The sequence below is a fragment of the Phyllopteryx taeniolatus genome, chromosome 8, assembly GCF_024500385.1.
Source record: "Phyllopteryx taeniolatus isolate TA_2022b chromosome 8, UOR_Ptae_1.2, whole genome shotgun sequence".
Lineage (NCBI taxonomy): Eukaryota > Metazoa > Chordata > Actinopteri > Syngnathiformes > Syngnathidae > Phyllopteryx > Phyllopteryx taeniolatus.
Window position 1 is genome coordinate 17,446,581 of NC_084509.1, and position 23,677 is coordinate 17,470,257.

The 23,677-nt window shown below is 41.0% G+C and overlaps 20 non-coding genes across 20 annotated transcripts; all 20 read left to right on the top strand.

The window, feature by feature from the left end:
• Window positions 1-137: 137 nt before the first annotated feature.
• On the top strand, window positions 138-210 carry trnam-cau (transfer RNA methionine (anticodon CAU)). Its single transcript has one exon. It is a non-coding gene; the product is annotated as a tRNA-Met (tRNA).
• A 987-nt stretch (window positions 211-1,197) lies between these two features.
• Window positions 1,198-1,270, top strand: trnat-cgu (transfer RNA threonine (anticodon CGU)). Its single transcript has one exon. It is a non-coding gene; the product is annotated as a tRNA-Thr (tRNA).
• A 460-nt stretch (window positions 1,271-1,730) lies between these two features.
• Window positions 1,731-1,803, top strand: trnam-cau (transfer RNA methionine (anticodon CAU)). Its single transcript has one exon. It is a non-coding gene; the product is annotated as a tRNA-Met (tRNA).
• Window positions 1,804-2,790: 987 nt separating this feature from the next.
• On the top strand, window positions 2,791-2,863 carry trnam-cau (transfer RNA methionine (anticodon CAU)). Its single transcript has one exon. It is a non-coding gene; the product is annotated as a tRNA-Met (tRNA).
• A 460-nt stretch (window positions 2,864-3,323) lies between these two features.
• trnam-cau (transfer RNA methionine (anticodon CAU)) lies at window positions 3,324-3,396 on the top strand. Its single transcript has one exon. It is a non-coding gene; the product is annotated as a tRNA-Met (tRNA).
• Window positions 3,397-4,383: 987 nt separating this feature from the next.
• trnam-cau (transfer RNA methionine (anticodon CAU)) lies at window positions 4,384-4,456 on the top strand. The gene has a single exon. It is a non-coding gene; the product is annotated as a tRNA-Met (tRNA).
• A 459-nt stretch (window positions 4,457-4,915) lies between these two features.
• On the top strand, window positions 4,916-4,988 carry trnam-cau (transfer RNA methionine (anticodon CAU)). The gene has a single exon. It is a non-coding gene; the product is annotated as a tRNA-Met (tRNA).
• Window positions 4,989-5,449: 461 nt separating this feature from the next.
• On the top strand, window positions 5,450-5,522 carry trnam-cau (transfer RNA methionine (anticodon CAU)). Its single transcript has one exon. It is a non-coding gene; the product is annotated as a tRNA-Met (tRNA).
• Window positions 5,523-5,979: 457 nt separating this feature from the next.
• trnam-cau (transfer RNA methionine (anticodon CAU)) lies at window positions 5,980-6,052 on the top strand. The gene has a single exon. It is a non-coding gene; the product is annotated as a tRNA-Met (tRNA).
• A 460-nt stretch (window positions 6,053-6,512) lies between these two features.
• Window positions 6,513-6,585, top strand: trnam-cau (transfer RNA methionine (anticodon CAU)). The gene has a single exon. It is a non-coding gene; the product is annotated as a tRNA-Met (tRNA).
• Window positions 6,586-7,572: 987 nt separating this feature from the next.
• On the top strand, window positions 7,573-7,645 carry trnam-cau (transfer RNA methionine (anticodon CAU)). Its single transcript has one exon. It is a non-coding gene; the product is annotated as a tRNA-Met (tRNA).
• A 460-nt stretch (window positions 7,646-8,105) lies between these two features.
• On the top strand, window positions 8,106-8,178 carry trnam-cau (transfer RNA methionine (anticodon CAU)). Its single transcript has one exon. It is a non-coding gene; the product is annotated as a tRNA-Met (tRNA).
• Window positions 8,179-9,165: 987 nt separating this feature from the next.
• trnam-cau (transfer RNA methionine (anticodon CAU)) lies at window positions 9,166-9,238 on the top strand. Its single transcript has one exon. It is a non-coding gene; the product is annotated as a tRNA-Met (tRNA).
• Window positions 9,239-9,698: 460 nt separating this feature from the next.
• Window positions 9,699-9,771, top strand: trnam-cau (transfer RNA methionine (anticodon CAU)). Its single transcript has one exon. It is a non-coding gene; the product is annotated as a tRNA-Met (tRNA).
• A 460-nt stretch (window positions 9,772-10,231) lies between these two features.
• Window positions 10,232-10,304, top strand: trnam-cau (transfer RNA methionine (anticodon CAU)). Its single transcript has one exon. It is a non-coding gene; the product is annotated as a tRNA-Met (tRNA).
• Window positions 10,305-10,760: 456 nt separating this feature from the next.
• trnam-cau (transfer RNA methionine (anticodon CAU)) lies at window positions 10,761-10,833 on the top strand. Its single transcript has one exon. It is a non-coding gene; the product is annotated as a tRNA-Met (tRNA).
• Window positions 10,834-11,291: 458 nt separating this feature from the next.
• Window positions 11,292-11,364, top strand: trnam-cau (transfer RNA methionine (anticodon CAU)). Its single transcript has one exon. It is a non-coding gene; the product is annotated as a tRNA-Met (tRNA).
• Window positions 11,365-11,824: 460 nt separating this feature from the next.
• Window positions 11,825-11,897, top strand: trnam-cau (transfer RNA methionine (anticodon CAU)). Its single transcript has one exon. It is a non-coding gene; the product is annotated as a tRNA-Met (tRNA).
• A 459-nt stretch (window positions 11,898-12,356) lies between these two features.
• Window positions 12,357-12,429, top strand: trnam-cau (transfer RNA methionine (anticodon CAU)). The gene has a single exon. It is a non-coding gene; the product is annotated as a tRNA-Met (tRNA).
• A 1,517-nt stretch (window positions 12,430-13,946) lies between these two features.
• Window positions 13,947-14,019, top strand: trnam-cau (transfer RNA methionine (anticodon CAU)). The gene has a single exon. It is a non-coding gene; the product is annotated as a tRNA-Met (tRNA).
• The last annotated feature ends 9,658 nt before the right edge of the window (window positions 14,020-23,677 follow it).

The following is a 23,677-nucleotide window of genomic DNA, read 5'->3' on the forward strand; positions in this document are numbered from 1 at the left end:
TTAGGTCAACTAACTCCTTGGACTTGACTGTTCCCGACAATAGACAAGAAATAATTTTCTGTACGATCAATTCTGCTGGTTACCGGTTACCACCACCTATGAAGGGAAATTTATAACATATTTAACTGCATTACTCAGCCTCGTTGGCACATTAGGCAGTGCGTCAGTCTCATAATCTGAAGGTCGTGAGTTCGATCCTCATACGAGGCAGGTGTTTTAAAATACATCGCAGAAAGTGACTTTTTCTGAGGAAACCAAACATCCAGCGCAAGTTTCCAAAGCAACGAATGGTCAACAATCCTGACCAGGGACCGAATCAAGGGCATTTCTCTGCCCCCAGTCGGCTCCTATGGCTGGTACCTAAGGGGTCTTTCTGAGTCCTTTGTATTTGTCGGTATGCAAGGGCGGATGAGAATGATTTTTTTATCAGAAACAGGTGCTCAAGTGTCATTGTCTGAAGGCTGTTAAATCAAGCATCACACGAGGTACGTCTTTTAAAAACAATTCAAACAGTAGCTCTTGCTGAGTGAACTGAGGTCAACCAACTCCATGTACTTGACTGTTCCCGACAATAAACTAGAATTTTCTGGACTATCAATTCTGCTGGTTACCGGTTTCCACCACATATATAGAGAAAATTTAGAACACATCTGATTGTATCATTCAGCCTCGTTGGCACAGTAGGCAGTGCGTCAATCTCATAATCTGAAGGTTGTGAGTTTGATCCTCATACGAGGCAGGTGTTTTAAAATACATCACAGACAGTGACTTTTTCTGAGGAAACCAGACATACAGCGCAAGTTGCCAAAGCAACGAATGGTCAACAATCGTGAACAAGGACTGTATCAAGGGCGTTTTTCTGCCCCTAGTTGGCTTCAATGGTTTCCACCTAAGGCGTCGTTGTGAGTATTTTGTATTTGTTGCTATGCAAGAGTAGATGAGAATAATTGTTTTTCTAAGAAACAGGTGCACAAGTGTCATTGTCTGAAGGCTGTGAAATCAAGCAATATACGAGGTACGTCTTTTAAAAACAATTCAAACAGTGACACTTGCTGAGTGATCTTAGGTCAACCAACTCCTTGGACTTGACTATTCCCGCCAATAGAATAGAAATATTTTTCTGTACTAGCATCTGCTGGTTACCGGTTACCACCACCTATGTAGGGAAATTTATAACACATCTGATTGTATCAGTCAGCCTCGTTGGCACAGTAGGCAGTGCGTCAGTCTCGTAATCTGAAGGTCGTGAGTTCGATCCTCATACGAGGCAGGTGTTTTAAAATAAATCGCAGAAAGTGACTTTTTCTGAGGAAAACATACATCAAGCGCAAGTTGCCAAAGCAACGAATGGTCAACAATCGTGACCAAGGACCGTATCAAGGGCATTTCTCTGCCCCCAGTCGGCTTCTATGGTTTCCACTTAAGGCGTCATTGGAAGTCCTTTGTATTTGTTGCTTTGCAAGAGCAGATGAGAATGATTTTTTTTCTAAGAAACAGGTGTCCAATTGTCATCGTCTGAAGGCTGTGAAATCAAGCATCACACGAGGTACGTCTTTTAAAAACAATTCAATCAGTGACTCTTGGTGAGTGAACTTAGGTCAACTAACTCCTTGGACTTGACTGTTCCCGACAATAGACAAGAAATAATTTTCTGTACGATCAATTCTGCTGGTTACCGGTTACCACCACCTATGAAGGGAAATTTATAACATATTTAACTGCATTACTCAGCCTCGTTGGCACAGCAGGCAGTGCGTCAGTCTCATAATCTGAAGGTCGTGAGTTCGATCCTCATACGAGGCAGGTGTTTTAAAATACATCGCAGAAAGTGACTTTTTCTGAGGAAACCAAACATCCAGCGCAAGTTTCCAAAGCAACGAATGGTCAACAATCCTGACCAGGGACCGAATCAAGGGCATTTCTCTGCCCCCAGTCGGCTCCTATGGCTGGTACCTAAGGGGTCTTTCTGAGTCCTTTGTATTTGTCGGTATGCAAGGGGGGATGAGAATGATTTTTTTATCAGAAACAGGTGCTCAAATGTCATTGTCTGAAGGCTGTTAAATCAAGCATCACACGAGGTACGTCTTTTAAAAACAATTCAAACAGTGGCTCTTGCTGAGTGAACTGAGGTCAACCAACTCCATGTACTTGACTGTTCCCGACAATAAACTAGAATTTTCTGGACTATCAATTCTGCTGGTTACCGGTTTCCACCACATATATAGAGAAAATTTATAACACATCTGATTGTATCATTCAGCCTCGTTGGCACAGTAGGCAGTGTGTCAGTCTCATAATCTGAAGGTCGTGAGGTCGATCCTCTTACGAGTCAGGTGTTTTAAAATACATCACAGACAGTGACTTTTTCTGAGGAAACCAGACATAAAGCGCAAGTTGCCAAAGCAACGAATGGTCAACAATCGTGAACAAGGACCGTATCATGGGCGTTTTTCTGCCCCCAGTTGGCTTCAATGGTTTCCACCTAAGGCGTCGTTGTGAGTCTTTTGTATTTGTTGCTATGCAAGAGTAGATGAGAATAATTTTTTTTCTAAGAAACAGGTGCACAAGTGTCATTGTCTGAAGGCTGTGAAATCAAGCAATACACGAGGTACGTCTTTTAAAAACAATTCAAACAGTGACACTTGCTGAGTGATCTTAGGTCAACCAACTCCTTGGACTTGACTGTTCCCGCCAATAGAATAGAAATATTTTTCTGTACTAGCATCTGCTGGTTACCGGTTACCACCACCTATGTAGGGAAATTTATAACACATCTGATTGTATCAGTAAGCCTCGTTGGCACAGTAGGCAGTGCGTCAGTCTCATAATCTGAAGGTCGTGAGTTCGATCCTCATACGAGGCAGGTGTTTTAAAATAAATCGCAGAAAGTGACTTTTTCTGAGGAAAACATACATCAAGCGAAAGTTGCCAAAGCAACGAATGGTCAACAATCGTGACCAAGGACCGTATCAAGGGCATTTCTCTGCCCCCAGTCGGCTTCTATGGTTTCCACTTAAGGCATCATTGGAAGTCCTTTGTATTTGTTGCTTTGCAAGAGCAAATGAGAATGATTTTTTTTCTAAGAAACAGGTGTCCAAGTGTCATCGTCTGAAGGCTGTGAAATCAAGCATCACACGAGGTACGTCTTTTAAAAACAATTCAATCAGTGACTCTTGGTGAGTGAACTTAGGTCAACTAACTCCTTGGACTTGACTGTTCCCGACAATAGACAAGAAATAATTTTCTGTACGATCAATTCTGCTGGTTACCGGTTACCACCACCGATGAAGGGAAATTTATAAGATATTTAACTGCATTACACAGCCTCGTTGGCACAGTAGGCAGTGCGTCAGTCTCATAATCTGAAGGTCGTGAGTTCGATCCTCATACGAGGCAGGTGTTTTAAAATACATCGCAGAAAGTGACTTTTTCTGAGGAAACCAAACATCCAGCGCAAGTTTCCAAAGCAACGAATGGTCAACAATCCTGACCAGGGACCGAATCAAGGGCATTTCTCTGCCCCCAGTCGGCTTCTATGGCTGGTACCTAAGGGGTCTTTCTGAGTCCTTTGTATTTGTCGGTATGCAAGGGCGGATGAGAATGATTTTTTTATCAGAAACAGGTGCTCAAATGTCATTGTCTGAAGGCTGTTAAATCAAGCATCACACGAGGTACGTCTTTTAAAAACAATTCAAACAGTGGCTCTTGCTGAGTGAACTGAGGTCAACCAACTCCATGTACTTGACTGTTCCCGACAATAAACTAGAATTTTCTGGACTATCAATTCTGCTGGTTACCGGTTTCCACCACATATATAGAGAAAATTTATAACACATCTGATTGTATCATTCAGCCTCGTTGGCACAGTAGGCAGTGCGTCAGTCTCATAATCTGAAGGTCGTGAGGTCGATCCTCTTACGAGGAAGGTGTTTTAAAATACATCACAGACAGTGACTTTTTCTGAGGAAACCAGACATAAAGCGCAAGTTGCCAAAGCAACGAATGGTCAACAATTGTGAACAAGGACCGTGTCAAGGGCGTTTTTCTGCCCCCAGTTGGCTTCAATGGTTTCCACCTAAGGCGTCGTTGTGAGTCTTTTGTATTTGTTGCTATGCAAGAGTAGATGAGAATAATTTTTTTTCTAAGAAACAGGTGCACAAGTGTCATTGTCTGAAGGCTGTGAAATCAAGCAATACACGAGGTACGTCTTTTAAAAACAATTCAAACAGTGACACTTGCTGAGTGATCTTAGGTCAACCAACTCCTTAGACTTGACTGTTCCCGCCAATAGAATAGAAATATTTTTCTGTACTATCATCTGCTGGTTACCGGTTACCACCACCTATGTAGGGAATTTTATAACATATCTAACTGCATCACTCAGCCTCGTTGGCACAGTAGGCAGTGCGTCAGTCTCATAATCTGAAGGTAGTGAGTTCGATCCTCATACGAGGCAGGTGTTTTAAAATAAATGGCAGACAGTGACTTTTTCTGAGGAAAACATACATCTTGCGCAAGTTGTCAAAGCAACGAATGGTCAACAATTGTGACCAAGGACCGTATTAAGGGCATTTCTCTGCGCCCAGTCGGCTTCAATGGTTTCCACTTAAGGCGTCATTGGAAGTCCTTTGTATTTGTTGCTTTGCAAGAGCATATGAGAATGATTTTTTTCTCAGAAACAGGTGCTCAAGTGTCATTGTCTGAAGGCTGTGAAAAAAAGCATCACACGAGGTACGTCTTTTAAAAACAATTCAAACAGTGACTCTTGGTGAGTGAACTTAGGTCAACCAACTCCTTGGACTTGACTGTTCCCGACAATAGACAAGAAATAATTTTCTGTACTATCAATTCTGCTGGTTACCGTTTACCACCACCTATGTAGGGAAATTTATAACATATTTAACTTCATCACTCAGCCACGTTGGTACAGTAGGCAGTGCGTCAGTCTCATAATCTGAAGGTCGTGAGTTCGAGCCTCATACGAGGCAGGTGTTTTAAAATACATCGCAGAAAGTGACTTTTTCTCAGGAAACCAAACATCCAGCGCAAGTTTCCAAAGCAACGAATGGTCAACAATCCTGACCAGGGACCGAATCAAGGGCATTTCTCTACCCCCAGTCGGCTCCTATGGTTGCTACCTAAGGGGTCTTTCTGAGTCCTTTGTATTTGTCGGTATGCAAGAGCGGATGAGAATGATTTTTTTTATCAGAAACAGGTGCTTAAGTTTCATTGTCTGAAGGCTGTTAAATCAATCATCACACGAGGTACGTCTTTTAAAAACAATTCAAACAGTGGCTCTTGCTGAGTGAACTGAGGTCAACCAACTCCATGTACTTGACTGTTCCCGACAACAAACTAGAAGTAATTTTCTGGACTATCAATTCTGCTGGTTACCGGTTTCCACCACATATATAGAGAAAATTTATAACACATCTGTTTGTACCATTCAGCCTCGTTGGCACAGTAGGCAGTGCGTCAGTCTCATAATCTGAAGGTCGTGAGTTCGATCTTCATACGAGGCAGATGTTTTAAAATACATCGCAGAAAGTGACTTTTTTTGAGGAAACCATTCATCCAGCGCAAGTTGACAAAGCAACGAATGGTCAACAATCCTGACCAGGGACCGAATCAAGGGCAATTCTCTGCCCCCATTCGGCTCCTATGGTTGCTACCTCAGGGGTCTTTCTGAGTCCTTTGTATTTGTCGGTATGCAAGAGCAGATGAGAATTATTTTTTTATCAGAAACAGGTGCTCAAGTGTCATTGTCTGAAGGCTGTGAAATCAAGCAATACACGAGGTACGTCTTTTAAAAACAATTCAAACAGTGACACTTGCTGAGTGATCTTAGGTCAACCAACTCCTTGGACTTGACTGTTCCCGCCAATAGAATAGAAATATTTTTATGTACTAGCATCTGCTGGTTACCGGTTACCACCACCTATGTAGGGAAATTTATAACACATCTGATTGTATCAGTCAGCCTCGTTGGCACAGTAGGCAGTGCGTCAGTCTCATAATCTGAAGGTCGTGAGTTCGATCCTCATACGAGGCAGGTGTTTTAAAATAAATCGCAGAAAGTGACTTTTTCTGAGGAAAACATACATCAAGCGAAAGTTGCCAAAGCAACGAATGGTCAACAATCGTGACCAAGGACCGTATCAAGGGCATTTCTCTGCCCCCAGTCGGTTTCTATGGTTTCCACTTAAGGCATCATTGGAAGTCCTTTGTATTTGTTGCTTTGCAAGAGCAGATGAGAATGATTTTTTTTCTAAGAAACAGGTGTCCAAGTGTCATCGTCTGAAGGCTGTGAAATCAAGCATCACACGAGGTACGTCTTTTAAAAACAATTCAATCAGTGACTCTTGGTGAGTGAACTTAGGTCAACTAACTCCTTGGACTTGACTGTTCCCGACAATAGACAAGAAATAATTTTCTGTACGATCAATTCTGCTGGTTACCGGTTACCACCACCTATGAAGGGAAATTTATAACATATTTAACTGCATTACTCAGCCTCGTTGGCACAGTAGGCAGTGCGTCAGTCTCATAATCTGAAGGTCGTGAGTTTGATCCTCATACGAGGCAGGTGTTTTAAAATACATCGCAGAAAGTGACTTTTTCTGAGGAAACCAAACATCCAGCGCAAGTTTCCAAAGCAACGAATGGTCAACAATCCTGACCAGGGACCGAATCAAGGGCATTTCTCTGCCCCCAGTCGGCTCCTATGGCTGGTACCTAAGGGGTCTTTCTGAGTCCTTTGTATTTGTCGGTATGCAAGGGCGGATGAGAATGATTTTTTTATCAGAAACAGGTGCTCAAATGTCATTGTCTGAAGGCTGTTAAATCAAGCATCACACGAGGTACGTCTTTTAAAAACAATTCAAACAGTGGCTCTTGCTGAGTGAACTGAGGTCAACCAACTCCATGTACTTGACTGTTCCCGACAATAAACTAGAATTTTCTGGACTATCAATTCTGCTGGTTACCGGTTTCCACCACATATATAGAGAAAATTGATAAGATATCTGACTGTATCATTCAGCCTCGTTGGCACAGTAGGCAGTGCGTCAGTCTCATAATCTGAAGGTCGTAAGTTTGATCGTCATACGAGGCAGGTGTTTTAAAATACATCACAGACAGTGACTTTTTCTGAGGAAACCAGACATCAAGCGCAAGTTGCCAAGGCAACGAATGGTCAACAATCGTGACCAAGGACCGTATCAAGGGCATTTTTCTGCCCCCAGTTGGCTTCAATGGTTTCCACCTAAGGCGTCGTTGTGAGTCTTTTGTATATGTTGCTATCCAAGAGTAGATGAGAATAATTTTTTTTCTATGAAACAGGTGCACAAGTGTCATTGTCTGAAGGCTGTGAAATCAAGCAATACACGAGGTACGTCTTTTAAAAACAATTCAAACAGTGACTCTTGCTGAGTGATCTTAGGTCAACCAACTCCTTGGACTTGACTATTCCCGCCAATAGAATAGAAATATTTTTCTGTGCTAGCATCTGCTGGTTACCGGTTACCACCACCTATGTAGGGAAATTTATAACACATCTGATTGTATCAGTCAGCCTCGTTGGCACAGTAGGCAGTGCGTCAGTCTCATAATCTGTAGGTCGTGAGTTCGATCCTCATACGAGGCAGGTGTTTTAAAATAAATCGCAGAAAGTGACTTTTTCTGAGGAAAACATACATCAAGCGCAAGTTGCCAAAGCAACGAATGGTCAACAATCGTGACCAAGGACCGTATCAAGGGCATTTCTCTGCCCCCAGTCGGCTTCTATGGTTTCCACTTAAGGCGTCATTGGAAGTCCTTTGTATTTGTTGCTTTGCAAGAGCAGATGAGAATGATTTTTTTTCTAAGAAACAGGTGTCCAAGTGTCATCGTCTGAAGGCTGTGAAATCAAGCATCACACGAGGTACGTCTTTTAAAAACAATTCAATCAGTGACTCTTGGTGAGTGAACTTAGGTCAACTAACTCCTTGGACTTGACTGTTCCCGACAATAGACAAGAAATAATTTTCTGTACGATCAATTCTGCTGGTTACCGGTTACCACCACCTATGAAGGGAAATTTATAACATATTTAACTGCATTACTCAGCCTCGTTGGCACAGTAGGCAGTGCGTCAGTCTCATAATCTGAAGGTCGTGAGTTTGATCCTCATACGAGGCAGGTGTTTTAAAATACATCGCAGAAAGTGACTTTTTCTGAGGAAACCAAACATCCAGCGCAAGTTTCCAAAGCAACGAATGGTCAACAATCCTGACCAGGGACCGAATCAAGGGCATTTCTCTGCCCCCAGTCGGCTCCTATGGCTGGTACCTAAGGGGTCTTTCTGAGTCCTTTGTATTTGTCGGTATGCAAGGGCGGATGAGAATGATTTTTTTATCAGAAACAGGTGCTCAAATGTCATTGTCTGAAGGCTGTTAAATCAAGCATCACACGAGGTACGTCTTTTAAAAACAATTCAAACAGTGGCTCTTGCTGAGTGAACTGAGGTCAACCAACTCCATGTACTTGACTGTTCCCGACAATAAACTAGAATTTTCTGGACTATCAATTCTGCTGGTTACCGGTTTCCACCACATATATAGAGAAAATTGATAAGATATCTGACTGTATCATTCAGCCTCGTTGGCACAGTAGGCAGTGCGTCAGTCTCATAATCTGAAGGTCGTAAGTTTGATCGTCATACGAGGCAGGTGTTTTAAAATACATCACAGACAGTGACTTTTTCTGAGGAAACCAGACATCAAGCGCAAGTTGCCAAGGCAACGAATGGTCAACAATCGTGACCAAGGACCGTATCAAGGGCATTTTTCTGCCCCCAGTTGGCTTCAATGGTTTCCACCTAAGGCGTCGTTGTGAGTCTTTTGTATATGTTGCTATCCAAGAGTAGATGAGAATAATTTTTTTTCTAAGAAACAGGTGCACAAGTGTCATTGTCTGAAGGCTGTGAAATCAAGCAATACACGAGGTACGTCTTTTAAAAACAATTCAAACAGTGACTCTTGCTGAGTGATCTTAGGTCAACCAACTCCTTGGACTTGACTATTCCCGCCAATAGAATAGAAATATTTTTCTGTGCTAGCATCTGCTGGTTACCGGTTACCACCACCTATGTAGGGAAATTTATAACACATCTGATTGTATCAGTCAGCCTCGTTGGCACAGTAGGCAGTGCGTCAGTCTCATAATCTGTAGGTCGTGAGTTCGATCCTCATACGAGGCAGGTGTTTTAAAATAAATCGCAGAAAGTGACTTTTTCTGAGGAAAACATACATCAAGCGCAAGTTGCCAAAGCAACGAATGGTCAACAATCGTGACCAAGGACCGTATCAAGGGCATTTCTCTGCCCCCAGTCGGCTTCTATGGTTTCCACTTAAGGCGTCATTGGAAGTCCTTTGTATTTGTTGCTTTGCAAGAGCAGATGAGAATGATTTTTTTTCTAAGAAACAGGTGTCCAAGTGTCATCGTCTGAAGGCTGTGAAATCAAGCATCACACGAGGTACGTCTTTTAAAAACAATTCAATCAGTGACTCTTGGTGAGTGAACTTAGGTCAACTAACTCCTTGGACTTGACTGTTCCCGACAATAGACAAGAAATAATTTTCTGTACGATCAATTCTGCTGGTTACCGGTTACCACCACCTATGAAGGGAAATTTATAACATATTTAACTGCATTACTCAGCCTCGTTGGCACAGTAGGCAGTGCGTCAGTCTCATAATCTGAAGGTCGTGAGTTCGATCCTCATACGAGGCAGGTGTTTTAAAATACATCACAGACAGTGACTTTTTCTGAGGAAAACATACATCAAGCGCAAGTTGCCAAAGCAACGAATGGTCAACAATCGTGACCAAGGACCGTATCAAGGGCATTTCTCTGCCCCCAGTCGGCTTCTATGGTTTCCACTTAAGGCGTCATTGGAAGTCCTTTGTATTTGTTGCTTTGCAAGAGCAGATGAGAATGATTTTTTTTCTAAGAAACAGGTGTCCAAGTGTCATCGTCTGAAGGCTGTGAAATCAAGCATCACACGAGGTACGTCTTTTAAAAACAATTCAATCAGTGACTCTTGGTGAGTGAACTTAGGTCAACTAACTCCTTGGACTTGACTGTTCCCGACAATAGACAAGAAATAATTTTCTGTACGATCAATTCTGCTGGTTACCGGTTACCACCACCTATGAAGGGAAATGTATATGATGTTTAACTGCTTTACTCATCCTCGTTGGCACAGTAGGCAGTGCGTCAGTCTCATAATCTGAAGGTTGTGAGTTCGATCCTCATACGAGGCAGGTGTTTTAAAATACATCACAGACAGTGACTTTTTCTGAGGATACCAGACAAAAAGCGCAAGTTGCCAAAGCAACGAATGGTCAACAATCCTGACCAGGGACCGAATCAAGGGCATTTCACTGCCCCCAGTCGGCTCCTATGGCTGGTACCTAAGGGGTCTTTCTGAGTCCTTTGTATTTGTCGGTATGCAAGGGCGGATGAGAATGATTTTTTTATCAGAAAAAGGTGCTCAAGTGTCATTGTCTGAAGGCTGTTAAATCAAGCATCACACGAGGTACGTCTTTTAAAAACAATTCAAACAGTGGCTCTTGCTGAGTGAACTGAGGTCAACCAACTCCATGTACTTGACTGTTCCCGACAATAAACTAGAATTTTCTGGACTATCAATTCTGCTGGTTACCGGTTTCCACCACATATATAGAGAAAATTTATAACACATCTGATTGCATCATTCAGCCTCGTTGGCACAGTAGGCAGTGCGTCAGTCTCATAATCTGAAGGTCGTGAGTTCGATCCTCATACGAGGCAGGTGTTTTAAAATACATCACAGACAGTGACTTTTTCTGAGGAAAACATACATCAAGCGCAAGTTGCCAAAGCAACGAATGGTCAACAATCGTGAACAAGGACAGTATCAAGGGCGTTTTTCTGCCCCCATTTGGCTTCAATGGTTTCCACCTAAGGCGTCGTTGTGAGTCTTTTGTATTTGTTGCTATGCAAGAGTAGATGAGAATAATTTTTTTTCTAAGAAACAGGTGCACAAGTGTCATTGTCTGAAGGCTGTGAAATCAAGCAATACACGAGGTACGTCTTTTAAAAACAATTCAAACAGTGACACTTGCTGAGTGATCTTAGGTCAACCAACTCCTTGGACTTGACTGTTCCCGCCAATAGAATAGAAATATTTTTCTGTACTAGCATCTGCTGGTTTCCGGTTACCACCACCTATGTAGGGAAATTTATGACACATCTGATTGTATCAGTCAGCCTCGTTGGCACAGTAGGCAGTGCGTCAGTCTCATAATCAGAAGGTCGTGAGTTCGATCCTCATATGAGGCAGGTGTTTTAAAATAAATCGCAGAAAGTGACTTTTTCTGAGGATAACATACATCAAGCGCAAGTTGCCAAAGCAACGAATGGTCAACAATCGTGACCAAGGACCGTATCAAGGGCATTTCTCTGCCCCCAGTCGGCTTCTATGGTTTCCACTTAACGTGTCATTGGAAGTCCTTTGTATTTGTTGCTTTGCAAGAGCAGATGAGAATGATTTTTTTTCAAAGAAACAGGTGTCCAAGTGTCATCGTCTGAAGGCTGTGAAATCAAGCATCACACGAGGTACGTCTTTTAAAAACAATTCAATCAGTGACTCTTGGTGAGTGAACTTAGGTCAACTAACTCCTTGGACTTGACTGTTCCCGAGAATAGACAAGAAATAATTTTCTGTACGATCAATTCTGCTGGTTACCGGTTACCACCACCTATGAAGGGAAATTTATAACATATTTAACTGCATTACTCAGCCTCGTTGGCACAGTAGGCAGTGCGTCAGTCTCATAATCTGAAGGTCGTGAGTTCGATCCTCATACGAGGCAGGTGTTTTAAAATAAATCGCAGAAAGTGACTTTTTCTGAGGAAAACATACATCAAGCGCAAGTTGCCAAAGCAACGAATGGTCAACAATCGTGACCAAGGACCGTATCAAGGGCAATTCTCTGCCCCCAGTCGGCTTCTATGGTTTCCACTTAAGGCGTCATTGGAAGTCCTTTGTATTTGTTGCTTTGCAAGAGCAGATGAGAATGATTTTTTTCTCAGAAACAGGTGCTCAAGTGTCATTGTCTGAAGGCTGTGAAAAAAAGCATCACACGAGGTACGTCTTTTAAAAACAATTCAAACAGTGACTCTTGGTGAGTGAACTTAGGTCAACCAACTCCTTGGACTTGACTGTTCCCGACAATAGACAAGAAATAATTTTCTGTACTATCAATTCTGCTGGTTACCGTTTACCACCACCTATGTAGGGAAATTTATAACATATTTAACTTCATCACTCAGCCACGTTGGCACAGTAGGCAGTGCGTCAGTCTCATAATCTGAAGGTCGTGAGTTTGATCCTCATACGAGGCAGGTGTTTTAAAATACATCGCAGAAAGTGACTTTTTCTGAGGAAACCAAACATCCAGCGCAAGTTTCCAAAGCAACGAATGGTCAACAATCCTGACCAGGGACCGAATCAAGGGCATTTCTCTGCCCCCAGTCGGCTCCTATGGCTGGTACCTAAGGGGTCTTTCTGAGTCCTTTGTATTTGTCGGTATGCAAGGGCGGATGAGAATGATTTTTTTATCAGAAACAGGTGCTCAAATGTCATTGTCTGAAGGCTGTTAAATCAAGCATCACACGAGGTACGTCTTTTAAAAACAATTCAAACAGTAGCTCTTGCTGAGTGATCTTAGGTCAACCAACTCCTTGGACTTGACTGTTCCCGCCAATAGAATAGAAATATTTTTCTGTACTATCATCTGGTTGTTACCACCACCTATGTAGGGAAATTTATAACATATCTGACTGCATCATTCAGCCTCGTTGGCACAGTAGGCAGTGCGTCAGTCTCGTTACCTGAAGGTCGTGAGTTCGATACTCCTATGAGGCAGGTGTTTTAAAATACATCACAGCCAGTGCCTTTTTCTGAGGAAACCATACATCAAGCGCAAGTTTCCAAAGCAACGAATGGTCAACAATCCTGACCAGGGACCGAATCAAGGGCATTTCTCTCCCCCCAGTAAGCTCATATGGTTGCTGCCTAAGGTGTCAATCTGAGTCCTTTGTATTTGTCGCTGTGCAAGAGCAGATGTGAATGATTTTTTTCTCAGAAACAGGTGCACAAGTGTCATTGTCTGAAGGCTGTGAAATCAAGCATTACACGAGGTATGTCTTTTAAAAACAATTCAAACAGTGACTCTTGCTGAGTGAACTTAGGTCAACCAACTCCTTGGACTTTACTGTTCCCGACAATAAACTAGAAAAAAAAATTTCTGTACTATCAAATCTTCTGGTTACCGTTTACCACCACATATATAGGGAAATTCATAGCATGTCTGAACGCATCATTCAGTCTCGTTGGCACAGTAGGCAGTGTGTCAGTCTCCTAATCTGAAGGTTGTGAGTTTGATCCTCATACCAGGCAGTTGTTTTAAAATACATCTCAGAAAGTGACTTTTTCTGAGGAAACCAAACATCCAGCGCAAGTTTCCAAAGCAACGAATGGTCAACAATCCTGACCAGGGACCGAATCAAGGGCATTTCTCTGCCCCCAGTCGGCTCCTGTGGTTGCTACCTAAGGGGTCTTTCTGAGTCCTTTGTATTTGTCGGTATGCAAGAGCGGATGAGAATGATTTTTGTATCAGAAACAGGTGCTCAAGTGTCATTGTCTGAAGGCTGTTAAATCAAGCATCACACGAGGTACGTCTTTTAAAAACAATTCAAACAGTGGCTCTTGCTGAGTGAACTGAGGTCAACCAACTCCATGTACTTAACTGTTCCCGACAATAAACTAGAAGTAATTTTCTGGACTATCAATTCTGCTGGTTACCGTTTTCCACCACATATATAGAGAAAATTTATAACACATCTGATTGTATCATTCAGCCTCGTTGGCACAGTAGGCAGTGCATCAGTCTCATAATCTGAAGGTCGTGAGTTCGATCCTCATACGAGGCAGATGTTTTAAAATACATCGCAGAAAGTGACTTTTTCTGAGGAAACCATTCATCCAGCGCAAGTTGACAAAGCAACGAATGGTCAACAATCCTGACCAGGGACCGAATCAAGGGCATTTCTCTACCCCCAGTTGGCTCCTATGGTTGCTACCGAAGGGGTCGTTCTGAGTCCTTTGTATTTGTCTGTATGCAAGAGCAGATGAGAATGATTTTTTTCTCAGAAACAGGTGCTCAAGTGTCATTGTCTGAAGGCTGTGAAAAAAAGCATCACACGAGGTACGTCTTTTAAAAACAATTCAAACAGTGACTCTTGGTGAGTGAACTTAGGTCAACCAACTCCTTGGACTTGACTGTTCCCGACGATAGACTAGAAATAATTTTCTGTACTATCAATTCTGCTGGTTACCGGTTACCACCACCTATGTAGGGAAATTTATAACATATTTGACTGCATCACTCAGCCTCGTTGGCACAGTAGGCAGTTCGTCAGTCTCATAATCTGAAGGTCATCAGTTCGATCCTCATATGAGGCAGGTGTTTTAAAATAAATGGCAGACAGTGACTTTTTCTGAGGAAACCATACATCAAGCGCAAGTTGCCAAAGCAACGAATGGTCAACAATCGTGACCAAGGACCGTATCAAGGGCATTTCTCTACCCCCAGTTGGCTTCAATAGTTTACAACTAAGGTGTCATTTTGAGTCCTTTGTATTTCTTGCTTTGCAAGAGCAGATGAGAATGATTTTTTTTCTAAGACACAGGTGTACAAGTGTCATAGTCTGAAGGCTGTGAAATCAAGCATCACACGAGGTACGTCTTTTAAAAACAATTCAAACGGTGACTCTTGCTGAGTGAACTTAGGTCAACCAACTCCTTGAACTTTACTGTTCCCGACAATAAACTAGAAGTAATTTTAAAAGTAAACCATTCATCCAGCGCGAGTTGCCAAAGCAATGAATTGTCAACAATCGTGACCAAGGACCGTTTCAAGGGCAATTCTCTACCCCAAGTAACCTTCTCTGGTTTGTACCAAGATAGTTCTCTGGTTTGTACCAAGATAGTTCAAATACCTCAGGTTTGACTCTTTGCAAGAACAAATGAGAATTACTTTTTCCAACTAATATAACATAGCCGATTTCAAATTACAGTGTGACAGGGAACAACAGGTCAATCCTCTGGTCTCAGTAAGATTTTGTGGTTCGTACATTGGACTTCTTGGGAGTTACCGCAACATATGTCGGCAACATATAACAGCGCTGGCTACATCTGTCTGTCTTGTTGACACAGTAGGCAGTGTGTCAGTCTCATAATCTGAAGGTCGTGAGTTCAATCCTCATACGAGGCAGTTGTTTTAAAATACATCACAGAAAGTGACTTTTTCTGAGGAAACCATTCATCCAGCGCGAGTTGCCAAAGCAATGAATTGTCAACAATCGTGACCAAGGACCGTTTCAAGGGCAATTCTCTACCCCAAGTAACCTTCTCTGGTTTGTACCAAGATAGTTCTCTGGTTTGTACCAAGATAGTTCAAAAACCTCAGGTTTGACTCTTTGCAAGAACAAATGAGAATTACTTTTTCCAACTAATATAACATAGCCGACTTCAAATTACAGTGTTACAGGGAACAACAGGACAATCCTCTGGTCTCAGTAAGATTTTTTGGTTCGTACATTGGACTTCTTGGGAGTTACCGCAACATATGTCGGCACCATATAACAGCGCTGGTTTCATCTGTCTGTCTCGTTGACACAGTAGGCAGTGTGTCAGTCTCATAATCTGAAGGTCGTGAGTTTGATCCTCATATGAGGCTGGTGTTTTAAAATACATCACAGACAGTGACTTTTTCTGAGGAAACCATTCATCCAGTGCAAGTTTCCAAAGCAACGAATGGTCAACTGTAAATAGGTGCATTTGCAAATGGAGGGAGAGAAATATATTATATTTTTTAAGATCACCGAATTAAGTTTGTCCTTATTTTACTCTCAATTTTACAATATTTTAAGATGTCAGAATAAGTTACAAATATGCAATCCTGAATTATTTCATATGTATATGAATCACATTTTAAATATGGATTTGTGATTAATTCCTTGCCTTAGTTCGTGACATACGCAGATTTGTCCTTATCATGAATGAATTTAAATAGTTTGTATTCCTAAGTGATTCATATTAGAAAGTTGCTCTAAGTCATACGAAGCATGATAATAAACTAATGACAATTCATTATTTGCAAGAGTTTTTAACATTAATATTAATTTTGTCTAAATCATAACTTGAAGATGAGTCAATCTCGAGTTGTATTAACCCTTCTATCCAATCCACTCTTACGTTTCACAGAAAATACGGCTTAATTTGTGGTTTTAGAAAAAAAGTCCAATAAACCAAGGCATTTAAAAATGCAAGTTCAGAAAAAAGAGGTGAGAGAATTGTTTCTTACATTTTGTAATTTAATTAATTACATTTATTTACATTTTCATTTTCAAACATGAGAGTGACAATATTAGAGACTTTATCAGTTCTACACCACTAACTACACCCACATTACAAAATGGAGGAATACTTGTGTTTGTCGGCCACTTCTCCTTTCAGGATAAAACCTGTTCTGTGTAGCTCTATACCAAAGATGAACAATTAATTTTCATATGAGACGAGCAACAGTTGTCGGCTGATAGGCTAATAGGTGTTCGAAAGTAAAGTTGAAACCAGTTGAAACCAGATGTTTACATACACTGTATAAAAATACTGACTTTTTTTCTCACTCAGTCATGCAATCAGATTAGACGTTTTCTGTTTTAGGTCAATTAAGATTACCAAAATGATTTCTATTTGCTCAATGCCAGAATAATCAGATTATATAATAATTTTATCAAAGTCAGAAGGTGATATATAGTAAGATTACTATGCATTTAAACAATTTGGGAAAACCCAGATGATAATGTCATTCGTTTGGAAGCTTCTGCAGCATTTGACTTCGTTAGTGACACACCTGTGGATGTATTTGAACTAGGAACAGCTGAAACACTCTGTAGAACATCAAGGGAAGTCAAAATAAATCAACCAAGTTATTGGGAAGAGAATTGTGTACTTGCACAAATCTGGTTCATCCTTGGGTGCAATATCCAGATGCCTGAAGGTACCATGTTCATCTGTTCAAACAATTATAGACATGTATAAACACCAAGGGACTGTATAGGCATCATAACGCTGAGGAAGGAGTCAGGTTTTGTGTCCCAGAGATGAACGTGCTTTGGTCCGAAATGTGCACATCAACACAAGAACAAAAGCATAAGACCCTGTGAAGATGCTGTCTGAAGCTGGTATTAGTGTCCTTATTCACAGTTTAACAAGTACTGTACCAACATGAGCTGCAAGGACACTGTCAGGAAGTAGCCATTACTCCAAAACATAAAAAGGCCAAACTATAGTTTGCAAATGCACACTACTCTTGCATTACATCATCATCATCATCATCATCATCATCATCATCATCATCATCCCACCTGTCCTTTCATTTGAATGCTTTGTATTTAATCTGGATACACACAGTTTATTGTGGCAGTTGTCTACTGCTCCAAAACCTCACCAAACGTTTTGACCCATTTACCTTTCTCACCCTCAACCATCTTCCTCAGCAATTGTAACATCCATAGGAACTCCACAGACAACAACCACAGACTCTGTTTAAATGCGCAACTGCTTTAATTTTAACAATTGAAGATGTACACGTCAATTTTTACAGCCATAACGCTGGTCACGTTGGTCACATGGACCTCATCTGCACCACTTCACTTATCTTATAACATCTCTCTACCCCCCCCTTCACTGACCCCCCAGGTCAACCAAAACCACACTCTCTCCCAGTCATTCTCAACAGACTAAGGCACCTCCTTCCCTCTCATTGATCCAAAACTAAAATTGACAATATACAGTATACAGTACAATGCCATTCACATCATCCCCCTAGCTCTCAAACTTGCCAAATCCTCAACTGCACACAATTTCAGGTCCATCTCACGTTACTCTTTCTGGAACATCAATTTATCTCAGTCAATTATGTAAATCACCCATCGAAACCTTCCCCTAAGGTGCCCCACAAGGTTCTCGGCCACCTCTTCTTCGTCCTGTGCCTGTCCCCCCTTGGTTAGTAATGTGAAGTCATGGTCTAAAATGTCACTCCTTTGCCCACAATGTTCAAGTCTCCATCTAAACAATTACTTGCCATTGTACGAGCTAAACTGGGACAATTCAGTAATTATCATCAATGGATATAGAGCACTCATCAAATCTACCCAATATTGGCACATCTCCTCACATCAGAAATGTTGTATCATTTTGGTGAAAACCTCTCCCTCAACCAAGGTGAATAATTTATACATCATAAGAAATATAGAATATAAAATGATTGTATAGTTATTGTTGCAAAAGAAAGAGTTTAGTAGCTCAAGGTTTACCAGCACGCCCAATCACAAAAAAAGTTTAAATGACCGCAATCTATAATCAACAAATTGAATTGTATTGGATTATATAAAATGCATTAGTGCACAATGTGCTCAATGTCCAACCATTGTTGGACAAAGTTTATATGACTTTGGTAGATACCGTTTAAGGCAGTGATTACAAGGTTTTTCAGTGTAGCTTGTACATTTAGGAAAATTATTGGACTCTACAGTACACTTTTTCTAACAGCATACAAGCAAGTGAAAAACTAGCAGCCACCAGTCTCTACTGTATCTCATCAATTAAGCACTTGTGTTGGAGAGAAAGTGATATATATGCAGAATGAACACATGAGTGCATGATACATAGAACGTGTGAAACATCAGTCTTCAAGAAGAGTGATAAATGAGATTTCAGGACTGGCATGTTGGTCTTGCGTTTCTCAGTGACAGGGAGTCAACCTCAGCTTGCTATTCTCTGTGCATGCTTTCAGAGTGACAGCAATCCACCCAGTATGTACACACAAACATGTTTACAAATGCATGAACATAAATCTGACCTCCATGTTGAGCCTCCCTGCAGAGGAAGCTGTCTGCTTGGATTTGCAGTCTTATTTTTTGCATCGTTACCTAGCCCTTCATGACTGTAGATGAGGAAGGGAGTGCACATTTTGACAATATTCCACAAAGGTAAAGGCAAACAGCACATTACCTCTTTTTTTCCTTTATAAGCAGAATTTTTCTGTTATTTCAGCATGATGACTATGTGATAAAATCATTGGTGACAGAAGTCAATGTTTGGATTGACTAGGGAACCCCCAACATTCTTCTTCTTTTTCTTTCAACTTCAATATCTGCATCTATTTATGTCATCATAAATTCTTTATTGAGAAATCATTCCCTACACTAGACACAATGGGCCTGATTTCCCAAGATCCAAAATAGCAAGTGCTAAATTGCACTGAATGGAATTACTTCATAAACTGATTCGTTCCTTTTGCAGTTTAGTTGATCTCAGCCACGAGTGCGTGCTGCACAAGAACTGCCCCTCAAACGGCCCCACTCGTGAGCGCGGAGGGGTCTGCCGACAAGGCAGGAGGCTTCTTCTGCATCTCGGTCTTACTATGACAGTCTGTCAATATACTGTATGCCTTAATGTGTAACTGGTCTGCGGTGGACATACGATAAGATTGGGGACCCCTTCCCAAGAAAACTCGACCAAATCAGAAGATTGTGCTGGCGACAGGTGTATTCTGCCTTTCATCCGGATTTAGCTGATATAGGCGCCAGCATGCCCTCGACATTAGTGACGATTACCAGTATGGAAAATGGATGAATGAATGGTCCCATACTGTAAGTATTTAAGTATCTAAGAGGTGGGTGGGTTGGGAAAAGAGCACCAGCAGTGGGCAGGTACAGTACATGAATATTAATTGACAAAACCATGTCATAACGACGGCTATTTGTAATCCACCCGTTTTGCAAGCCTGATGCCGTTTATTTCCTTTTACATTCAGTCGATAGATGTCAAACTTAAACCTTAGACCTATTCTGACCTATATTATGCATAAAACTATAGACAGAAAAGGGATTTTGATGGCATGGTACCGTTAAGATATTCTTTTTTTTATGTATATCATCAGCATGCAAATTCTGTGACATGGCAATGGCTAGTAACACAGTAAGAAATACAGTAGCATGGTTTGCCAACGTCCTTCTTCCTTCAAATACTTCAGTGTGCAAAGTAGAATGTTCAGAATGTGCTGGACAATGTTTGTTTCAGCCATCTGCAGTTACAAAGCTGGACAAATCATTGTCTGGACAAAACAACAAAGGAAACTTGAAAATAAATCTTACGATGGGTTTTCTCTTAAAATCTTAAGACTTTCTGCAAGAAGAAGGGATTAGTCTGATGTGGGAATCATGTGTCGGAGCCATGGAGTATCCACTGAATACTAAGAGTGTAGTGCCTGTCCAGCAATTTAAAGGGGTAGGTCAGGACATGATGACATAATATTACCTGCTATCGTAATTGGTACACATTTGTTGTATCTAACAATGAAATTTTTTTATTTCAAATGTTATTAAAAATGTGTTAAATACTGTTAAACTATTTTCAAAGATACAATTCAAGTCGAGTATCATGCTTCTTAATTTTCTGCCCTATTTTCTTGTAAATCTTTGGAAAAACATTTGGAAATATATGATCCAAGTAGGCTGTATTGAGTATTAACATAGCATGGCAAATTGGAAGCTACTGAGAGCTCGAGTGATGAAAAAACTATGGAACGTTCTACCATACAGGAATGATAATGAACAGTATGGCAAAATCTGTAACTAACTGAAATCATTTTAAAACAATGACACTTCAACATGTCAGCAATTAATTCATTACTAAAATATTAATAATGTTTCTAATTTTCTTTTCACAGAAAGTGAGTTTCTTAAAAATCCATACTCTTGGCAGTGGTATGGAAATCATGCGGTTTAAGTTCAAATACTTGAATGACTGGTAATTACTCAGGATACGGATTACCTCAGAGTGCCTACGCATAAATCTATTACTCCCGTGTTCTTTTCAATATCTTTGTGGGGAAGTGTTTCACTACTGAGTAGACTTCCCAACTGATGCAGGAAAATTAAAAGGTGTTTGCCTCTCCTTAGAAATGATAGGCTTCAAGCACTGATTTGTTTGGGAGCCAATATCGAAGGCTCTTCACAATCCCAAAAGGTGATCAAAGTGTTATTAAGGTATCATGTTTTATTAGGGCAATTACAATGTAAAGTGTTGTAATGATTTGCCTCCTATGCTTTGTATAATAGGATAAGTATCAATGGATAACCATAAAAGAACAGATAGTCTGACTGCCATATAGACTTATTTATTATAAGCCTGGAGTCTTCTTTTATTGCTGTTTGTATCGCTATGTTTAGATATCACTTGTGAGATTTGGATTGAATTTTGTTTAAATGAAAAAAATAAATAAATAAAAATGCCATATGCTTGTTACTAAGAGCTGACGTGTTGAACACCTCCATCTGTGATTATACAATAAGTAATGTTAAAATTACTACCATCATCAATAACAAAATACCTCACTTTACATTTTATGGCACTGATGATTGTGGGTAGTGATCGTTAATAGAGAACTTGCACTGATTGTCACTGTTAAAAGGGTGCAGTGGTTTCACTTGTTGTGATTTAGCGTAGACAACACTTGACTGCTCTCTTAGACCCAAGCACCATTCAACCACTCAGACTGTTCAGGAAGGTCAAAGTTGTTGGCTCGATCTGCATGCAGATTTAGCTTTCCCCTTGGCAGGATGCATTCTTCATTTACATATTTTTTGCATATTATCTTGTAGCTGCCTATTGTGTTTTCATTCATCAGTACAGTTACTGTAAATTACAAGTTTCTCTGGTTTTCTTTGTGTTGATCTCCAGATATATTCTTTTTATATCTCTTATTTTAATCATTCTTAAGTCATTAAGGAATTTGGAATAAACAAATATACCGTACATATACCCATGACCCACATGAGGACAAGTTGTATCAAAAATGAATGGTGAACACTGTATAGTTCCATCGATCCAGCCATCCATTTACTTCTGTTTATTCGAGGTCGGGTCACAGAGGGAGCAGCTTAAAAGTCCCATATTTTGGCTATTTAGATCTCCATTTCATTTAAAAAAAAACACCTTGGTTTTGTCATAAGAGTGTCCAGAAAAGGCCCCTCTGACAGCTGCTTCTGTTCGACCCAGTTTTGTATCTGCTATGTCCATATTTGGCTAAGACCACCATTTTCCTCTGATTGGTTGCCTCTGTGTAGAAGACCCACTTGTGAGAGCACACGTGTTTGTCATGTTGACAGCGCTGGCTCGGGAGCGGAGAGGTAGGCGTAGAGCTTCACTAGTGACGTAGAAAAGCTCTAGAAATTCGAATGACCTGATTTCTTGCTTTTTTTCAATTTCGTTTACTTGTTCAGCGTGTGTTAGCAGTGCGGCGTACGTGTTAGCTTGAGGAGGAATGTAAACACCGGCCAGGATGAAAGATGCCAACTCACGTGGCAAGTAGAATGACTTACAGTTCAAAAACAGCGACTCCAAGTCCGGGCTGCAGTGTGTGCTGTGCTCTGTGGCGTCGGTACACCATTTTTCGTTGATATAGAGGCATATCTCGCCACCTTTTGTTTTCCCTGATAACTCTGTGACGTTGTCTACCCAGTGTAGTAGGAAGCCCGGAAGCATTACGGCGCCATAGAGGATGTGTTCACAAAGCCATGTCTCCGTGAAGCACAGGGCGGCGGAACGTCCGAAGTCCTTACTGGTCTTTGCCAGAAGATGGAGTTCATCCATTTTATTGGGTAGGGAGCGTAGATTCGTGAGGTAGATCGACGGGAGCGCCATTTGACATCCTTTCTAACGGAGTTTCACTTGGATGCCGGCGCGCTTCCCCCTTGGTCGCCTTCGCCTCCATGCGCCTTACGCCACGTCCGCCCCACCGGTGAAAAACTCAGAGAAAAAACTGAGCGGATTTACGAAAGTTGGTGAAAGAAAGTCCGGGGTAGACTCCCTAATGTAAGTCTTCCTTTGTGTAAGTGAGTCGTGTAATGTCTCCAAAGATGAATGAAAAACACAAAAACATAGAAAATACTAGAGAGCATGTAACCGGTGGCGACCACACGGGTATGCGCCATCTTGGAATATCAAATCACATAAATCACTATTCTATTTCTGTAGCTTTAACAACCAATCCTGACTTTTTCAAATGTTTATATTTTTAAAAGTATTTTATGAGTTCATATATTAATATCCAAATTTGTATAGCTTAGCTTAAAAATTTTGTATTCTGAAAAAAATACAGACCATCCCTTGAAAAAAACCTGAAATTTTGACAAACATTTTTGTTAATTTACGCTAATTAGGGCCTATAAATGAGCATCTTAATCAGAAATTAGTTAAAAATCAAATGCAGCATGGCCAATTACATTAGTGTGTGAATTTATGCTGATATGTTTAGAAATAATTAATAACTAATTTTACGCTAATTTGATTTTGACTTTTTTTTTTTTTCTTTTGATTGGCGATATCACACAAAAGCGTAGCACGGTGGGAAAACTGGTTAGAGCGTCTGCCTCACAGTTCTGAGGAATGGGGTTCAATCCCTGGCCCCGCCTGTGTGGAGTTTGCATGTTCTCCCCGTGCCTGCGTGGGTTTTCTCCA